The following is a 14,009-nucleotide window of genomic DNA, read 5'->3' on the forward strand; positions in this document are numbered from 1 at the left end:
GTGTTTCTTGGAAATTTAAAATCTGGTACTCTTGACTTTGTTTCTTAAGCCAAACCTGAAGACTTGGACTCTCCATTCCAAAATTGAATCTTTTGTTGTCTTCTATATGGTAAGTATACAAACGCAACTATTCTTACTGATTTGTTTAGTCAATATCGACATAAAATTCTCATAAATCATAATAATATTAAAAAAGGTGTACGAGGAACAATGAGATCTGCTTTATCATATTCTGTTTTGTCTTGGTGCATTTCCAAAATGAGCTTTTTCTTGTTTGTTCCGTCGTGATGAATTGTAAATGATATGAATTCTATTTATTTATATAGTTTACTAATCAAGCTCGTCCCTACAATTCCACTCTACCAGTCTACCTCGTCCCAACAATTCCACTCTACCAGTCAACCTCGTTCGAACACTCCTTTCTAGACAACTCTCTCTCTCTCTTATATTTAACTATCAAGACAGAGACCTCATTATTCACAGGACAATTACATACCTAAATGTCGGGATTGGAATCCATCAAATATATTAGTGCATTCCTATAATATAGTTAAAATTTGATAAATTGAATTTACAACAATCACTACACAATTCAAGATTTAGATGAGTTTTGATCCTCAATCCACATGAAGGGAGAAAAAAATTTCAATTTGCATGGTTGAATGTTTAACACATGCTCAATATAATAATATTCTATTTAGAAAAATTTTAAAAATATAAGAATTTAAGCTTTTTCCTCTAATGTTTAACCCATGTTCAATATAATAATAAAATTATGTTTAGAAAAATTTTGAAAATGTAAGAATTTAAGTTTTTTCTCTAATGTTTAACACTTGTCCAATATAATAATAAAATTCTGTTTAGGAAAATTTTGAAAATGTAAGAATTTAAACTTTTTCTCTCATTTTCTAAAACAAAAGATTTTGTTGTTAGAGTGGACATAGGTGAAGAATCCAATCACGTAAACTGAAATTTTTTTCTCTCCATATGAGTAAAAGATTCAAATTCGATTTAGACTGATAAAGCCCTTGGACTCAAATTTACTTAAAAAAACTTAAATTGTTTTCCTACTCTTTATTTTTCGACTAAAATTCAACTTCAATCAATTGGGCTGAAGAAAGACTGAACCTTAGTTTCAGACACCCAAAAGAAACATCGTGCTTCCATCAGACCTCTAGGTGAATTCAAGATTCACTTTTTGCCTTGGCGTAGGACTTCCAAAGCCTTTTGAGAGAAGGCTCCAAAACTCATAAAAATCTTTAGGGAAAGATTGAAACTCCAAGTCTTTTTTTAAGAGAAGACTACAACTCATAGTACACTAAACAAAAAAGAAAAATCTAAGATAATTAACTAATTCTTCACAAAATAATAATAATAATAAACTAATTGATAAATAAAGAAGTACATGATATGAGTTTTGTGTTGCGAACAAGAATGTAGTTAATTGCTACCATAACTCCTTCCCCATAATTCGAAATTATAGCGGACATCTTAGCTAAGAAGGTGCTCGTGGTGTCGTTCACAACCGAGATGAATGCATTTATTTTTACCAAAGAAAAAGAACTGCATTTAAGGAGTCCATTCTCTCTCACAGCCACAGGCATCCAATGTAAAGGGAATTTGGAAATGTATTTATAATAATACCTAAACAGTGGAGGGTGTTTGGTCAGTAAACATTTATTCTGTTCATGGAAGACACGTACAATCGCCAAACAAAACAGGTCACTCTTATCCAAGAAAGAAAGGACAAATTACCAACCCTTCCAATTCCAAGTTCCAACTAAAATCAGAGATAGAATGTCGTTGGAGGATGCAAGTGCAGCTCCTTTAACCTCGCAATTCTGTCACGTGAATCACGTGCACGTTGCTTTGGTGCTAAATGTTGGTGGAGTCGAGCAAGGAATAAGAAGGATAGTGTAATCTAACTCAATCCCTTGCATCGTTGCTCTCTGTGCTAGCTGCGTATATATATTGATAGGATTCAACATCCTTTAGACCAGATAAATTCAACTCTCTCTCTCTCTCTCTCTCTCTTAGCCATGGGTATGGGGTCAACCACCACATCTGTTCTGCCAGTTTTAGGAGCTTCTGGGTTAAAAGGGAAGACGGTGACTAATCTATCAACAAGGAATGGTGTAACAGACTTCATACAGTCCATCATCTCAAAGAAAGATGAGCAAGACCCTTTCTATCTGCTCGACCTAGGAGTATTGGTAAGCCTTATGGACACATGGACTCATTCCCTCCCCAATATCCGCCCTTTCTATGCGGTCAAGTGTAATCCCCAGCCAGCACTGCTTGGCGCACTTGCAGCACTAGGGGAAGGCTTTGACTGTGCAAGCCCTGCAGAGATTGAAATGGTGCTAGAACTAGGCATCGCTCCTAGTCGCATTGTCTACGCTAACCAATGCAAGGCCGAGTCCCAACATCAGGTACGCAGCTAGTGTTGGCGTTAACCTCACCACCTTCGACTCGTTGGATGAAATTGACAAGATTCAAAGATGCCACCCAACCTGTGAACTGTTGCTACGGATTAAGGCGTCCGACGATAGTGGTGCCCTTTACCCAATGGGTTCCAAGTACGGTGCATTGGCAGAAGAGGTAAAACCTCTCCTCCAAGCTTGCCATGCTGCTCGGTTGGCCGTGATTGGTGTCTCATTTCACGTAGGCAGCTGTGCTTTGCACTCACGCACATACCGAGACGCCATAGCCGCCTCCAAGGCAGCTTTCGATACTGCAACGTCATTGGGCATGCCCCGTTTTCGCATCCTCGATGTTGGCGGAGGCTTCATGGTAGGTTCCCTCTTCAATGAGATTGCGACTATTAATGACTAAAATGGCATCATACGGCGAACAGAGGCGATCCGACGGTTCGAACTAGTAGAGTTCGACCGCGATTCATGGTAGGACCGACGAGTGATAGCATCCACCAACGGATAAGAAACCCCAAGGGTAGAGTCCTACGACCAACAACCACGGAGGAGTTCCAGTAGGTTAAAGAACTCTCCCAAAGAGTTACCCCATGGCAACCTCATTAGAGTCATATTCCAAATATAACCCATCACATACTCATATAAACACCCGGGTAAAACACTATGAGGGGTATTCAACTTGTGTGATCAATTACTTGAGTTCTCCATTGAGTAGTTGAGATCTTATTATTGGTATTGACTTGTCGGGGACCCGACCCCCAAGGCGAGCCGACTGCGGGTCGTGAGGGAAGGGGCGAGACGATCAACAATGGCGGTCGGGGAACTTGATCAAAAAGCCACGAAAACGATCGGAACGCTAAATCAACCCCGAATAATAATGAGGTGATCAAATTCCCTTATGAGGTAATATTGTCTTCAAATTTCCTTTAAGGTAATTTAACCATAAAGTCGACATCCCCTCTTCTCTTAAATCAAAATAATCATTATTGATGTCGAGTTTGAGGGTTGGATACTCTTAAATCGAGTAATCGAAATTGTAGGCAACCGTACACAGATTTATGAGAATCGACCAATATGTTGGGAAGCATCGGTTTTGCAAAAGTTACACTACTAACAAGGTTAATTGCATCATCAAATGCATTGTCACATTGAATTTTCTATTGGTTATATACAATTACCTAAAGAGATGACAAATTTACAGTGAATTTACCATGGTTACTAATTGATATTGATGATAACCATTCTTTATGTCTTTTTGCCAAGCAAGTCACATATTGACAATAACGTGAATTCATGATAAGGATTCTTTATTTTTGTCTTTGGCTGAAGCATCTACAATAAGTGATCTGCAGACTTTGGCGAAGCAAAACCCAATACACAAGCAAAGACAAGCCAGCCATCGATGCAGCTGGCCGCTGTCGGCGGAGGGGTATGAGAAGCCCCAAGCATGCTCGCTGGAACGAAGGGGAGAATCGCCTAATCGGTCTATCTCTCCCAATGATGACCGAGATGGGCAAATCCCGATCGTGCAGACGCAGAGTATCCAAAGCCTCGATCTATCGGCTTGCACTTGGGTGGGATACACGCAAACCCAGTGCTGCCAGTGGGAAGGGCGAGGGTAGCCGGGCGATCAGCTCACGCAGACGCAGGGAAAGACTTTCAGAGCTGGAAAGGTGTTAAAGTATGTCTTCCCAAGTTGAAGGAACAACCGTTAAGCATCATCGCCCTGGCAGATTCAGCAGATCATGGCCCGATCATGGTCAAATTCATAATCGGGAGTGCCTTTGGTTCTTCCCCCCTCCGGTCGGCTCAACTCCTTGGAGAAGCCTCTCGGTTCGCTGCTTCAACTCCGGAGAAGACGAGAAGGCTGTTGTTTAGGTCCCAAAAGAGACGATGTTGGTTGTTCAGCCTTGGCCGACTCCAGCCATCATATCCCTCGGTTCCAAAACACAGGCGCTCTTAAGTCTTAACTATTTTTCTCTTGCTGCGCCAGCGATTCATCTGGGAGCGCTCCTCGAGAAAAGGGGTACATCCTCCACTTGTTTACATCGCCTAATGGCCTTCACAGATGTTGAAAGCCAATAAATCTCAACCCTCGTTATTGAAAAGCAACCATGAGCGAGGTCAGGGAAAGCGGCTGCATCCAAAAAAGAAAATAAATATCTGAAGGAGTGCGGTAACGTGTGGATGAAGGCAACCATGACACCGCGGGATCGGCGGAGAAAGGCTTCAATGGCAACGACGGTACACACAGCAGCAAAGCTGGCCCAGCGTCTCAAGCGACGTGAAGAGCGATTCAGCTCGTTGGGTGTGCGCCAATGTTGCCAGCAGCGAATGTTCTCTCACGTACGTCACCATCTGAATCCACCGGCCATGAACGCATCCGCGCACCGATATCAGTCTCCCACCGAGAACGAGAAAGAAGACGACAAGCCGGCAAGTCACTGGAGTGTTTTGCAGATAGTGACGCTGAGATTTCTTGCATTGTTTCAAATTTCATGGCGTTGAAAAATTTATGCATCATGGCAGTCCCGTTGCAATCCTCAATTTAGCACCGGTCCCGCTGTCGCTGGTTTCCGTAAAAACCGCCCTCGACGTCTCCATAGTATGCGCCTGAGATACAAGAGGCATTGATATCAGGTTGCTGCCAGAGGTCGTGATATTTCGCGGGACGCTGCGGGTGAGGAGACGCGAAAATAAAAGCTCCGCCAGATCCAACCTTTTCTAATACGGTGGCGTTGCTTCTGGACTCTTCACGCCTGGCTTGGCCGAAGAAGAGTTAAGGTTTGTACGACCTCTTCACTCACTCACAGATCGCAGGGAGTGGGTTCTAAAGAACAAAATCCCAGCGAAGGCTCCAACCAAGCAGCATCGACGTATCTGCAGCGATGTTGAAGTACAAAAATGGCAGTCCTATCAAACTTCACCAAATTGGTATGGGGCTAGTCAGGATGGCCTTGGGTCATATAATTGCCCCGAATGCAGACCCTAAAAATACTCAAAAAGTATTTGAGGGAAGCAAGAATAACCACCTAGTCATTCCCGATCAAACTCCTCGACCATCTCTAGAAAACGGACAAAAGTTAAAAGAGAAGGTAGGCGAGAAGTCCCTGGCATCTGAGAAAGAAATTCCAAATAAAGATCCTCTGATCAACGAAGATAATGATCGAGGAAGCAGCAACAATCCTCTCAAAAAACCAAAAAACAAAAGAGTTGAGTCCGGACCGAGCAAGCGGGAAGAGCGTTTGAGCAAACAAATCAAAGAGTTAGACGAGAAGGTAAACAAGTTAAACGATCCAAAGAAAGATGAGCTATATGCTTTTCTAAAAGAGGATCCTTTCATCCAAGCTATCTCTGAGGCAGAAATACCAAAAAGCTTCAAATGCCCAACTTTTATACTGTTCGACGGATCACAATGTCCAAAAACATATGCGGAACTGAATGAAAGATGTCATAAACAAGCAGAAATTTCGGAAACCATAGAATCTCGAAAGAGAGAACCAAGGGCCGAAAGAAGGAGCAGTCAAGAAAGGGCACCACCGACCAGGATGTTAGGGATAAGCTCGACCAAGAAAGCTCGAGCAGAATCCCCAAAAAAGCAAGAGATCAGTAATTTCCCACCACTGAATACAAGAATATCCGAAATCTTGATGCAAATCAAAAATCAAGGACATCTGAAGTGGCCGGATAAAATCCGAGCACCGCCAGGAAAACGTGATAAACAAAAGTATTGTGAATATCACAAGGATCACGGTCATTGGACGGACGATTGCAAAAATCTAAAGATGGAGATAGAAAACTTAATCTCTCGAGGACACTTAAAGAAGTATATCCAACCTAAGCAAGAAGGCCGACCACAGGACAACCCTGCCCCAAAGAGAGAAAGGTCGGACCACAGGGAAGAAAGAAGAAGTCCGGCCAAACGCCGACCTTAGGCGGATGAAAAACAAAGAAAAAGATCTCCAGTATATACTGTATTTGGTGGTCCGACAGAAGAATCAAATCGACAAGCAAAAAGAAAAGTACGATATATTGGGAATACTGAAACCCATAAAAATATATCTACTGAGCCAATAATTTTCTCTTCCAAGGATCTACAGGACATCATAATCCCTCATGATGATGCCTTGGTAGTCAAAATTCTCCTGGAAGGAACTGAGATCCATAGAGTCCTAGTGGATGCTGGATCATCAGCAGACATATTATCTTTGGACGCATTCAAAAAGATGAAGCTGAAGGAAAATATGCTCTTCCCATGCGAAACCCAGCTTTATGGTTTCACGGGATCATCAACCCGAGCAGAAGGAACGATCCGATTAGAGCTACGGATTGCAAAGCACCCACGGGATAGGATCGTATAGACCAATTTTATGGTCGTACGAGATTTATCGGCATACAATGCAATCATAGAACGACCAACCCTCTGCGCACTCGAAGCAGTGGTCTCCTTGCTACACATGAAGATGAAATTCCCGACCACAGAGGGAATTGGAGAATGTATAGCCGACTAGAAATGTAGCCGGCAAAGTTACAACGACTACATGCGGAAAAAGAAAAGGACAAACTCGACCATGACTATTGAAGTCAGGGACGACCGTGATGAAGAAACCTTGCAAAGAGCTGAACCAGTGGAAAAGCTAGAGAAAATCCACTTCTATCCCGACCAGAAGGAGCAAGGTACCATGATCGGTTCCGAGCAAGAAGCAGATTTCAAAACAGAGCTCACTGAGTTTCTAAACAAAAATTCTGATGTTTTCGCCTGGTCGGCTGAAGACATGCCAGGGATCGACAGGGAGGTAGCTGAGCATAAACTCTGTATTGATCCACAGGCAATTCCGATTGTTCAGAAAGGAAGAAATTTCGCCATTGAAAAACATGAAGCCATTCGAACTGAAGTGCAAAAGCTAAGACAGTCTGGCTTCATAAAACGCACAGACCACCCGTAATGGCTAGCTAATGTGGTAATGGTCCAAAAAGAAAACGGGAAGTGGCAGATGTGTACTGATTACACAGATCTCAACAAAGCTTGCCCGAAGGACAACTATTCACTTCCAAGAATCGATCTTTCATAGATGCAACAGCAGGACATGAAATGCTCATTTTTATAGATGCATATTGGGATACAATCAGATCCATGCACCCCGAGGATGAAAAGCATACAACATTCATGGCCGATAGGGACAGCTATTACTATAAAGTAATGCCTTCGGTCTAAAAAATGCGGGAGCAACATACCAAAGAGCGGTAAATAAAATCTTCAAACATCAAATTGGTGAAATATGGAGGATATGTGGACGACATGCGGTGAAAAGCATCTCAAAAGAAGATCATCTAACCGACCGCGAAGTATTCAAAGTACTCCAAAAATACAAGATGAAGCTCAACCGAAAAGTGCTGGGTATCTTGGAAAATTCCTCGGGTTCATGGTATCCCAAAGAGGAATCGAAACCAATCGAGAAAATCAAGGCAATTTGGATATGAAAGCACCCGAACCATCAGAGAAGTCCAATGCCTAACGGTCGGGTGGCAAGATCGAATAGATTTATTTCTAGATCAGGGGAGAAATGCCTGCCATTCTTCAAAATTTTAAAGCAGGTAGCAGGTTAGAAAGGAAACATCTGGAATGATGAATGTCAGGGAGCATTTGAAGACCTAAAAGACAAACTATCCCGACCACCCTTGCTCATTATGCCGACCAGCAGAAGAAGGAGCTACAACTATATTTAGCCGCCGTCGATGGCGGTTAGTGCAGCTCGTGCAAGAAGAGGGTAACATATAACAACATGTCTACTATGTCGGCCATGTCCCGAATGATGCCGAGACTCGCTACCCGAAGTGGACAAACAAGCCCCAGCACCGGTTATAGTGGCCGAAAACTCCGTCCATATTTCCAATCTCATCCCATTACAGTGATGACTAATTTACCACTCAAAAAGATCCTTCACCGACCAGACCTGGCCGGAAGGATGGTGACATGGGCAATGGAATTGAGCGAACATCAAATAGAATTCAAACCCCGACCAAGCATCAAAGCTCAATCCCTGGCAGACTTCATTGTTGAAAAACAAGAAACAAGTCAAGAGGAGGACGAGCAAGGGGTAGAATCGATCAAAAGATGGACTCGTCGTGGACGGATCGAGCAACTCGCAAGGAAGTGGAGCAGGCCATTAATGAAAAGTCCGGGGGATTTGAAATAAAATATGCCCTTCGCTCAAGTTTAAAGCATCCAACAATGAGGCTGAATATGAAGTCATGTTAGCAGGACTCGGGATGGCCAAAGCTCTAAGCATTCAACATCTAGAAATCAAAAGTGATTCACACTGATTGTAAATCGGTGAAGGGAGTTATGGAGCCAAAGAAAGAACGATGGAGAAATACCGAACCTGGTCAACAATTACAAACAAGACTTTAAAGAGCTAGAAATAACTCAAGTACCAAGGGTTGAAAACGACCGAGCTGATTCATTATCTCGCTTGGCTACGGAAGGAATGGATGTCCAAGCACCAGTGATCTACCTGAAGAGCTTGATAGCCCTAGCATAAACAAGGTCGACCACATGCAAATTTCAACCGAGCGGGGTGGATGGAGCCGATCATACATTATCTTGACAACGATCAACTCCCAGAAGACCAAAAAATTGCTCGGGCAAAAGGCAAAGAGCATCCAGTTCACGATCGGGACGGACTATTATACAAAAGATCCTTCACCTGACCACTTCTAAGATGCTTGGGACCATTAGAAGCTACAAATGTTTTAAGAGAAGTTCACGAAGGGACCTGGGGATCTCACGTAGGATCCCGAACACTCTTTAATACAATTATACGCCAAGGATTCTATTGGCCGACCTAGAAGAAGATGCCAAAGACTCGAAGAAGTGTGACAAGTGCCAGCACACGCAAAGATCTCCCAACCCCTGCAGTTCCTTTAACATCAACTCTATCCCCAATACCTTTGCAAGGTGGGGAATAGACCGGTAGGGAAGTTACCTAAAGCATCGGGAGGAAGAGAATACTTAGTAGTGGCAGTAGACTACTTTACAAAGTGGGTAGAAGCTGAACCCTTTGCAACTATCAGTACCGAGCAAATGAAACGTTTTGTCAAACATAACATATCGTACAGATATGGAGTTCCAAAAATATTAGTAACCGACCATGGAAAGCAATTCGAGAATGCAGCATTCTCAACATTCCGCAAAGAAAAGGGATCGATCATAGATTTTCTTCAGTAGCTTACCCCCAAAGAACGGCCAGGTGAGGTTACTAATAGAACCATGCTCGACGGGTTCAAGAAGAGGCTTGACCAGCTCAAAGGGAGATGGGTAGATGAACTACCTAGTGTACTGTGGTCGTACCGAACAACTCCCAGGACGACCACCGGAGAATCCCCATTCCGACTAGCATATGGAGCAGAGGCTAGAGTCCCAGAGAAATCCAAATTGGATCACTTGAGAAATAGAATTCGAAGAAGAGGCAAACATCGAAGGAATGTGAACCAACTGGATCCGATTGACGAAGTAAGGGACAAAGCCCAATTCCGACTTGAAGAATATCAACAAAGGATAGCGACATATTATAATGCCAAGGTTCGAAATGAACAATACTTGCCCGGTGAACTGGTGCTCCCAACAGCTGCCAGATCCAACCAATCAAGGGAAGTTATCCCCAAATTGGGAAGGACCATACATAGTATACGACAAGTCGCCCCGGAGCATATCATTTACAAGATCCGAGACGAACACGAATCCCCGATCATTGAATTCAAACAATCTCAGAAATACTATCAATAAGAATAGCATCCGAGAAAGTTGTGAACATGACAAATTTGAGCGTTATTCCAGTTTGCTATTTAAAGTGTGTAGACAACATGGAGATTCATAATCCCAAGAAGTCAGATTAGTTTTTATATATAAATAAAGACATTCGTACAAATTACTACTCAACTTCAACAAGATGCTCGAAAAAGACCAAAATCTCAGCGAAAAAGACCGAAAATCTCAGCAAAAAAAAAGACCGAAAATCTCAGCGAAAAAGACAAAATCTCAGCAGAAAAAGACCAAAATCTCATAAAAAAGACCAAAATCTCAGCAGAAAAAGACCCGAAAATCTCAGAAAAAGACCGAAAATCTCAGAGAAAAAGACCAAAATCTCAGAGAAAAAGACCGAAAATCTCAGCAGAAAAAGACCGAAAATCTCGAGCAAAGAAAAGACCGAAAATCTCAGAAAAAAAAAACCTAGGCAAAAAGACCCGAGATTCCTAGGAAGGCCCTACGAATCTTAAGGCACAAAAGACCTAAGATATTACTAGGCGAAAAAGACCTACACTCAATAGGCAATAAAGACCTAACATTCCTTAGGCACGAATACTTCAAAAGACATACCAAGTTATCATGCCCGGGAGGTAGGGGTTATGGACGAACATTTGTTGACGAACACCTATTTAGTCCATGACCGAACAAACCACTATACCGAACAGATGGCTTGGAATGATACAAGTGCATGACAAGAACGAGCACATATATATCGAACAAGGGTATTCCATGACCAAGTAAACTTTACAAAGGAGGAAAATATGCCAAGAATGGTATCATACCGAACAAGTATACTTGGTACAAAAAGAGGAAAATACCATTGACAATTGTTCAATTTACATAGGCAAAATAACCTATGATAAATTATCCATTACAACTACTATCAACGAAAAGAAAAAAGAAAAAAGAGATGCGAAGACTTACTCGCTTGAAGCTCCGAAGAAAAGAAGAAGAAACGAAAGTTGTAAACTCTTCCACGGGGGACAAACAGACCGTTTTCAAACAATCGCAAGAGGAAGACTCCGTTTTCAAAAAACTTGCAAGAGGGAAAATTTGCAAAACACAGAGGAAGAAATGAGGAAGAGACGACAATCACCTTATATATTGGAAAAGATTCCAATCCAAAGGCCTTCGAATCCCTTAAAAGAACGATGAGGATTAAACCATCCAAATATCCCCATCCAACGAGCGACAAGACATCACGTGGACGGTAGGAGATCAAAGCTCTCACATCCTCGAGCATAAACGACGTGACAGCAATGACACGTGTCAAAACACGCACACTTTTGAAAAACGTGCTCGCCCGCGCAAAAATGATGGTTACTCATGAGTGGACGTTACAGATTTCGATAAAGAGTGTGTTAATCGGTTCGACCATGCATCCTTTAAATTGAAAAAATACTCCTTAACCGAGCACAAAGTCCGACCACAAGGGACGGGGGCTATGTTAATGACTAAAATGGTCATTTATATCTCCCCGAACCAGCAGTTGCACATCCGACCAGGTCGATACTAGTAGAGTTCGACCAAGCGATTCATGGTAGGACCGACCGAGTGATAAACAGATCCACCTAACAGATAAGAAACCTCACAAGGGTAGAGTCCTACCGACCAACAACCACAGAGGAGTTCCAGTTAGGTTAAAGAACTCTCCCAAAGAGTTACTCTCCTATGGCAACTCTCATTAGAGTCATATTGAATATAACTCCATCACATACTCTATATAAACACCCGTAAAACACTATGAGGCGGTATTCATACTTGTGTGATCAATTACTTGAGTTCTCCATTGAGTAGTTGAGATCTTATTATTGGTACTGACTTGTTCGTCGGAGACGTACCTCGACCCCCCAAGGTCGAGCTCGTATCTTGCAGGTTCGTGACAGGGAAGGACGAGCGAGATTCCGTATCAACAGCGACTACCATCACGGAAGCTTTGTGCGACTACTTTCCTGGTGAATCTGGTCTAACTATTATCTCTGAACCTGGCCGATTCTTCGCGGCCACTGCATTTACTCTCGTGGCTCCAATCATTGGTACACGTGTACGTGGCAAGCGTAGGGAGTACTGGATCAACGATGGGATCTATGGATCCTTTAGGAGAGTAATTCACAATGAGCCTGTAACAGCCGAGCCGCTGGCTTGGTCATCAAACCGATCCAACCCAACATGCAAAGGGGAGAAGACCTACACGTCCACAATTTTTGGTCAGACATGTGATGGTGCAGACACAATCCTCAAGGGCGACCAATTACCTGAGCTCCGGTTGAACGACTGGCTTGTATTTCCCAACAGGGGTGCTTACTCTTCTGCCTGTGCGTCCACCTTCAATGGCTTTAACGGCTCAACCATCTCCACCCACCTTGTTTTTATAGATCCGATCGATGACACTGAGTGTCCAAAGAATAATTAAGGGAAGGAAAAAATAATAAACAAAATAAAAGAATGTTCGAGCACCATAGAATTGGGGTTAGTATTGTTGGATTTGGGTGTCTTGTATTTTGTGAGTCCATTTAATTATAGTTTTACTTGCATTTGTAATTGAATCAGGGTTTAGGTCAGCTACTAGTACTGGGTTAAAATTGTGATTATATTGGAATTAGAGTTTTAAGTTTCCCTATAAATAGTCTTGAAGGATAACCTAGAAGGGCAAGGGAAGCAAATGGTAACACTTTGTAGGTGTGAGGTGGTGCAAGGTTTTTTGAAATAATGGAACTTTTTTTTCTCTCTGGTGGACATAAACAGGGTTTTGTTGAAACAGTTAAATTTCTCTTGTATTTTTCTTGTGTTCTTCTCTATTCATCGTTTTGCATCCGTTATCCCTAACAAGTACCACTATTTTTTAATTCTTCAAAATTATTCGTGAATTATTCTTCTTAATTGGATTTTTTGAATAATATCAATAATTTTGTTTGAGTCTGAATTGAAAAAAAATGTTCTTAAATTATCAAATTCTTAGAGTTAATTAAAACAAAGTTCATGAATTATATTCAGCCAAACAGAATTATATCCAAATTATTCTCTTATATTTAACTAATTTTCAAAGCTCATCGTTTACTTTTATTCATTTTATTTTATTTTTGTATGAATAATGGATATCATGAACACTCAAATGCCATGATGTGCTTTTTTGGATTAATGATGGAATTAGATGGAAAAAAAAATCACACATATTTCAAACTTTTATATTACTTCTAGATATTATAAATATTAAAGATCATGGCTGAATTATTTCATAAAAGTTTTTTTGATAAAAGAACAAGTAGCCTTACAAATGATTGAAGAACATTAAAAACCTTTACATGATAAAATAAAAAATAAAGTCATGTTACAGAATAAGGAGAAGATATTTTTTGTTGTATGGAAAAAAAAAATGCATAATATAAGTATATTTTGCTTAACTTAAACATCTGACTTTTTTGTACCCAACTTCATATTAGTAAAACTCATACTAAAAATAAGTTAATAAATAAATTCCTTATTAGTAAAGTGAATACTTTTTGGATATAATATTTTGAATTAGTGATGAGAGGAGATGGAGGAGAGAGAACTCTGGAGAAAGAAGCTCTAGAGAAAGATGGTGCGACTAAGGCATCAGTGTTTCTGCGTTTACAACCTTCGGAAAAGGCTGGTAATGGCTTCATTCAAATGGTGGGTGGTGGTAGATCTTTTGCAGGGGTGGTAGGGACTTCGATTATGCCTGAGATCGATTCCCTCCTATCTCCTATGCAGGCAGGATCTTATCGGCATATTGTTATTCCTCAAACTGA

General features: G+C 41.5%; 1 pseudogene; it reads left to right on the forward strand.

Moving 5' to 3' along the window:
• Positions 1-2,045: 2,045 nt before the first annotated feature.
• On the forward strand, positions 2,046-12,652 carry LOC149016318 (ornithine decarboxylase pseudogene; annotated as a pseudogene).
• Positions 12,653-14,009: the final 1,357 nt, after the last annotated feature.

Source organism: Hakea prostrata, chromosome 5 (assembly GCF_041222555.1).
Source record: "Hakea prostrata isolate BN-2017 chromosome 5, UWA_Hpros_2, whole genome shotgun sequence".
Taxonomy (NCBI): domain Eukaryota; kingdom Viridiplantae; phylum Streptophyta; class Magnoliopsida; order Proteales; family Proteaceae; genus Hakea; species Hakea prostrata.